Here is a 7,381-nt window from a genome sequence, read left to right as displayed (position 1 = left end):
AAGAATGGATCCTTTCTAGAGAAGGAGTTTCTCTCGAAAGAAGTGAGTGGAAGTAGAACTTGATGAGGTAGTTGTACCTTCTCTCGAATTGGAAAATGGTTCATCACAGAAATCAGTTCCAGTGATGCCTACACCAATTAGTGAGGAAGTTAATGATGATAATCATGAAACTTCAGATCAAGTTACTACCGAACCTCGTAGGTCAACCACAGTACGGTTCGCATCAGAGTGGTACGGTAATCCTGTTCTGGAGGTCATGTTACTAGACCATGACGTACCTACGAACTATGAGGAAGCGATGATGAGCCCAGATTCCATGAAATGGCTTGAGGCCATGAAATCTGAGATGGGATCCATGTATGAGAACAAATTGTGGACTTTGGTTGACTTGCCCGATGATCGGCAAGCCATAGAGAATTAATGGATCTTCAAGAAGAAGACTGACGTTGACGGTAATACTGTCTACAAAGCTCGACTTGTTGCAAAAGGTTTTCGACAAGTTCAAGGAGTTGACTATGATGAGACCTTCCCACCCGTAGCGATGCTTAAGTCTGTCCGAATCATGGTAGCAATTGCCGCATTTTATGATTATGAAATTTGGCAAATGGATGTCAAAACCGCATTCCTTAATGGATTTCTTAAAGAAGAGTTGTATATGATGCAACCAGAAGGTTTTGTCGATCCTAAAGGTGCTAACAAAGTGTGCAAGCTCCAGCGATCCATTTATGGACTGGTGCAAGCATCTCAGAGTTGGAATATATGCTTTGATAGTGTGATCAAAGCATATGATTTTATACAGACTTTTGGAGAAGCTTGTATTTACAAGAAAGTGAGTGGGAGGTCTGTAGCATTTCTAATATTATATGTGGATGACATATTGCTGATTGGAAATAATACAGAATTTCTGGATAGCATAAAAGGATACTTGAATAAGAATTTTTCAATTAAAGACCTCGGTGAAGCTGCTTATATATTGGGCATCAAGATCTATAGAGATAGATCAAGATGCTTAATTGAACTTTCACAAAGCACATACCTTGATAAAGTTTTGAAGAAGTTCAAAATGGATTAGTCAAAGAAAGGGTTCTTGCATGTGTTACAAGGTGTGAAGTTGAGTCAGACTCAATGCCCGACCATTGCAAAAGATAGAGGGAAAATGAAAGTCATTCCCTATGCCTCAGCCATAGGTTCTATCATGTATGCAATGCTGTGTCACAGACCTGATGTGTGCCTTGCTATAAGTTTAGCAGGGAGGTACCAAAGTAATCCAGGAGTGGATCACTGGACAGCGGTCAAGAACATCCTGAAATAACTGGAATGGACTGAGGATATGTTTCTTGTTTATGGAGGTGACACAGAGCTTGTCGTAAATGGTTACGTTGATGCAAGCTTTGACACTGATCCGGATGACTCTAAGTCACAAACCGGATACGTATTTATATTGAATGCTGGAGCTGTCAGTTGGTGCGGTTCCAAGCAGAGCGTCGTGGCGGGATCTATGTGTGAAGCGGAGTACCTAGCTGCTTCGGAAGCAGCAAATGAAGGAGTCTGGATGAAGGATTTCATATCCGATCTAGGTGTAATACCTAGTGCATCGGGTCTAATGAAAATCTTTTGTGACAATACTGGAGCAATTGCCTTAGCGAAGGAATCCAGATTTCACAAGAGAACCAAACACATCAAGAGACGCTTCAACTCCATCCGCGATCAAGTCAAGGAGGGAGAAATAGAGATTTGCAAAATACATACGGATCTGAATGTTGCAGACCCGTTGACTAAGCCTCTTCCACGAGCAAAACATGATCAGCACCAAGACTCCATGGGTGTTAGAATCATTATTATGTAATCTAGATTATTGACTCTAGTGCAAGTGGGAGACTGAAGGAAATGTGCCCTAGAGGCAATAATAAAGTTGTTATTTATATTTCCTCATATCATGATAAATTTTTATTATTCATGCTAGAATTGTCTTAACCAGAAACTTAGTACATGTGTGAATACATAGACAAAACAGAGTGTCCCTAGTATGCCTCTACTTGACTAGCTCGTTAATCAAATATGGTTAAGTTTCTTGACCATAGACATGTGTTGTCATTTAATGAACAGGATCACATCATTAGAGAATGATGTGATGGACAAGCCCCGTCTGTTAGCTTAGCATAATGATCGTTAAGTTTTATTGCTATTGCTTTCTTCATGACTTTACATATTCCTCTCACTATGAGATTATGCAACTCCCGAACACCGGAGGAACACCTTGTGTGCTATCAAACGTCACAACGTAATTGGGTGATTATAAAGATGTTCTCAAGGTGTCTCTGAAGGTGTTTGTTAGGTTGGCATAGATCGAGATTAGGATTTGTCACTCCGAGTATCGGAGAGGTATCTCTGGGCCCTCTCGGTAATACACATCACTATAAGCCTTGCAAGCAATGTGACTAATGAGTTAGTTACGGGATGATGCATTACGGAATGAGTAAAGAGACTTGCCGGTAACGATATTGAACTAGGTATGAGGATACCAACGATCGAATCTCGGGCAAGTAACATACCGATGACAAAGGGAATAATGTATGTTGTTATTGCGGTTTGACCGATAAAGATCTTCGTAGAATATGTAGGAACCAATATGAGCATCCAAGTTCCGCTATTGGTTATTGACCGCAGATGTGTCTCGGTCATGTCTACATAGTTCTTGAACCGGTAGGGTCCGCACGCTTAACATTCGATGACGATTTGTATTATGAGTTATGTGTTTTGGTGACCGAAGTTTGTTCAGAGTCCCGGATGAGATCACGGACATGACGAGGAGTCTCGAAATGGTCGAGAGGTAAAGATTGATATATTGGACGATTATATTCGGACACCGGAATGGTTCGGTATATTCCGGAGTACCGAGGGGTTACCGGAACCCCCCGGGGAAGTCTTGGGCCTACATGGGCCTTTGGGGAGAGAGAGGGGAGCTCGCAAGGGGTGGCACGCGCCCCCCTCCAAGGGAGTCCGAATTGAACAAGGAGGAGGGGGCGCGGCCCCCTAACCCTCTCCCTCTCCCTCTCCTTCCTTTTCCCCCTCCGATGAGAAAGGCAAAAGGGGGGCGAATCCTACTAGGAGTGGAGTCCTAGTAGGACTCCCTCCCATGGCATGCCCCCTTGGTGGCCGGCCTCCTCCTCCCCTCCTTTATATACGGGGGCAGGGGCACCCCAAAGCACATCAGTTGTTCTCTTAGCCGTGTGTGGTGCCCCCCTCCACAGTTTACTCCTCCGGTCATAACATCGTAGTGCTTAGGTGAAGCCCTGCGCGGATCACATCACCAGCACCGTCACCACGCCGTCGTGCTGACGAAACTCTCCCTCGACCCTCTGTTGGATCAAGAGTTCGAGGGACGTCATCGAGCTGAACGTGTGCTGAACTCGAAGGTGCCGTACGTTTGGTACTACATAGGTTGGATCGTGCAGACGTTCGACTACATCAACCGCGTTAACCTAATGCTTCCGCTTTCGGTAATTGCTTTACTTTTTCACTATGCGTTAGCGATAGTTGTAGAAGCAATAGTTGGCATGACGACCTCGACGCAACGACGCTATGATGGAGATTAAGGTGTCGAGTCGGTGACGATAAATATCATGACGATGCTTTGGAGATGCATATCAAAAGCACAAGATGATGATGGCCATATCATGTGACATATTTTGATTGCATGTGATGTTTATCCTTTATGCATCTTATTTTGCTTAGAATGGCAGTAGCATTATAAGATGATCCCTTCACCTAATTTCAAGATAAAATTGTTCTCCCTGAGTATGCACCGTTGCTACAGTTCGTCGTTTCGAGACACCATGTGATGATCAGGTGTGATAGACTCTATGTTCACATACAACGGGTGTAAGATAGTTTTGCACATGCAGAATACTTGGGTTAAACTTGACGAGCCTAGCATGTACAGACATGGTCTCAGAACACTGGAGACCGAAAGGTCGAACATGAGTCATATAGTAGATATGATCAACATAGAGATGTTCACCATTGATGACTACCCCATCTCACATGATGATCGAACATGGGTTAGTTGATTTGGATCATGTATCACTTAGATAACATGAGGGATCTTTATTTAAGTGGGAGTTCTTAAGTAATTTGATTAATTGAACTTAATTTATCATGAACTTAGTCTTATAGTTTTGCATATCTATGTTGTAGATCAATGGCCCGAGCTACCGTTCCCCTAAATTTTAATGCGTTCCTAGAGAAAGCTAAGTTGAAAGATGATGGTAGCAACTACACGGACTGGGTCCATAACTTGAGGATTATCCTCATTGCTGCACAGAAGAATTATGTCCTTGATGCACCGCTAGGTGAAAGGCCTGCTACAGGAGCAGAAGCTGATGTTTTGAACGTCTAGCAAGCTCGACCTGATGACTACTCGATAGTTCAGTGTGCCATGCTTTACGGCTTAGAACCTAGACTTCAAAGACGTTTTGAACGTCGTGGAGCATATGAGATGTTCTAAGAGTTGAAGTTAATATTTCAAGCAAATGCCCGGGTTGAGAGATATGAAGTATCCAACAAGTTCTATAGCTGCAAGATGGAGGAGAACAGTTCTGTCAGTGAACACATACTCAAAATGACTGGGTATTATAATCACTTGACTCAGCTGGGAGTTGATCTTCCAGTTGATTGTGTTATTGACAGAGTTCTTCAATCACTGCCACCAAGCTACAAAGGCTTCGTGATGAACTATAATATGCACGGGATGAACAAAACAATTCTCGAGCTCTTCGCAATGCTTAAGGCCGCGGAGGTAGAAATCAAGAAGGAGAATCAAGTGTTGATGGGTAATAAGACCACTAGTTTCAAGAAAAAGGGCAAGGGAAAGAAAGGGAACTTCAAGAAGAATGGCAAGCAAGTTGCCACTCCCGGGAAGAAGCCCAAAGCTGGACCCAAGCCTGAAACTGAGTGCTTCTACTGCAAAGGGACTGGTCACTGGAAGCGAAACTGCCCCAAATACTTGGCGGATAAGAAGGATGGCAAAGTGAACAAAGGTATATTGGATATACATGTTATTGATGTGTGCCTTACTAATGCTCATAGTAGCACCTGGGTATTTGATACTGGTTCGGTTGCTCATATTTGTAACTCGAAACAGGAGCTACGGATTAAACGAAGATTGGCTAAGGATGAGGTGACGATACGCGTCGGGAATGGTTCCAAGGTCGATGTGATCGCCGTTGGCATGCTACCTCTACATCTACCCTCAGGATTAGTTTTAGACCTGAATAATTTTTATTTGGTGCCAGCGTTGAGCATAAACATTATATCTGCATCTTGTTTAATGCGAGACGGTTATTCGTTTAAATCAGAGAATAATGGTTGTTCTATTTATATGAGTAATATCTTTTATGGCCATGCACCCTTGAAGAGTGGTCTATTCTTGTTGAATCTCGATTGTAGTGATACACATATTCATAATATTGATGCCAAAAGTTGGAAAGTTGATAATGATAGTGCAACATATTTGTGGCACTGCCGTTTAGGTCATATTGGTGTAAAGCGCATGAAGAAACTCCATGCAGATGGGCTTTTGGAATCACTTGATTATGAATCATTTGATACTTGTGAACCATGCCTCATGGGCAAGATGACTAAAACTCCATTCTCCGGAACAATGGAGCGAGCTAATGACTTATTGGAAATAATACATACCGATGTATGCGGTCCGGTGAGTGTTGAAGCACGCGGCGGGTATCGTTATTTTCTGACCTTCACAGATGATTTGAGTAGGTATGGGTATATCTACTTAATGAAACACAAATCCAAAACATTTGAAAAGTTCAAAGAATTTCAGAGTGAAGTGGAGAATCATCGTAACAAGAAAATAAAGTTTCTACAATCTGATCGCTGAGGCGAATATTTGAGTTACGAGTTCGGCCTTCATTTAAAACAATGTGGAATAGTTTCACAACTCATGCCACCTGGAACACCATAGCGTAATGGTGTGTCCGAATGTCGTAACCGTACTTTATTTGAAATGGTCCGTTCTATGATGTCTCTTACCGATTTACCACTATCGTTTTGGGGTTATGCATTAGAGATAGCTGCATTCACGTTAAATAGGGCACCGTCTAAATCTGTTGAGACGAAACCATATAAACTATGGTTTGGCAAGAAACCTAAGCTGTCGTTTCTTAAAAGTTTGGGGATGCGACACTTATGTCAAAAGGCTTCAGCCTGATAAGCTCGAACCTAAATCGGAGAAGTGTGTCTTCGTACGATACCATAAGGAAACAATTGGGTACACCTTCTACCACAGATCCGGGGGCAAGATCTTTGTTGCTACGAATGGGTCCTTTCTAGAGAAGGAGTTTCTCTCCAAACAAGTGAGTGGGAGGAAAGTAGAACTTGATGAGGTAACTGTACCTTCTCTCAAATTGGAAAGTAGCACATCACAGAAAACCGTTCCCGTGATGCCTACACAACTAGAGAGAAGCTATGATAATGATCATGAAACTTCAGACCAAGTTACTACTAAACCTTGTAGGTCGACCAGAGCACGATCCGCACCAGAGTGGTACGGTAATCTTGTCCTATAAGTCATGTTACTAGACCAAGGCGAACCTACGAACTATGAAGAAGCTATGATGAGCCCAGATTCCGACAGATGGCTTGAGGCCATGAAATCTGAGATAGGATCCATGTATGAGAACAAAGTGTGGACTTTGGTGGACTTGCCCGATGATTGGCAAGCCATAGAGAATAAATGGATCATCAAGAAGAAGACTGACGCTGATGGTAATATTACTGTCTACAAAGCTCGACTTGTAGCAAAAGGTTTTCAACAAGTTCAATGGGTTGACTACGATGAGACTTTCTCACCCATAGCGATGCTTAAGTCCGTCCGAATCATGTTAGCAATTGCCGCATTTTATGATTATGAAATCTGGCAAATGGACGTCAAAACTGCATTCCTTAATGGATTTCTTAAAGAAGAGTTGTATATGATGCAACCAGAAGGTTTTGTCGATCCTAAAGGTGCTAACAAAGTGTGCAAACTCTAGCGATCCATCTATGGACTGGTGCAAGCATCTCAGAGTTGGAATATACGCTTTGATGAGGTGATCAAAGCATATGTTTTTATACAGACTTTCGGTGAAGCCTGTATTTACAAGAAAGTGAGTGGGAGCTCTGTAGCATTTCTGATATTATATGTAGATGACATATTGTTGATTGGAAATGATATAAAATTTCTGGATAGCATAAAAGGATAATTGAATAAGAATTTTTCAATGAAAGGCCTCGGTGAAGCTGCTTATATATTGGGCATCAAGATCTATAGAGATAGATGGAGACGCTTAATAGGACTTTCACAAAGCACATACCTTGACGA

The sequence above is a fragment of the Triticum aestivum genome, chromosome 4D (assembly GCF_018294505.1).
Source record: "Triticum aestivum cultivar Chinese Spring chromosome 4D, IWGSC CS RefSeq v2.1, whole genome shotgun sequence".
In the NCBI taxonomy this organism is placed as follows: domain Eukaryota; kingdom Viridiplantae; phylum Streptophyta; class Magnoliopsida; order Poales; family Poaceae; genus Triticum; species Triticum aestivum.
This window is presented reverse-complemented; position numbering follows the sequence as displayed.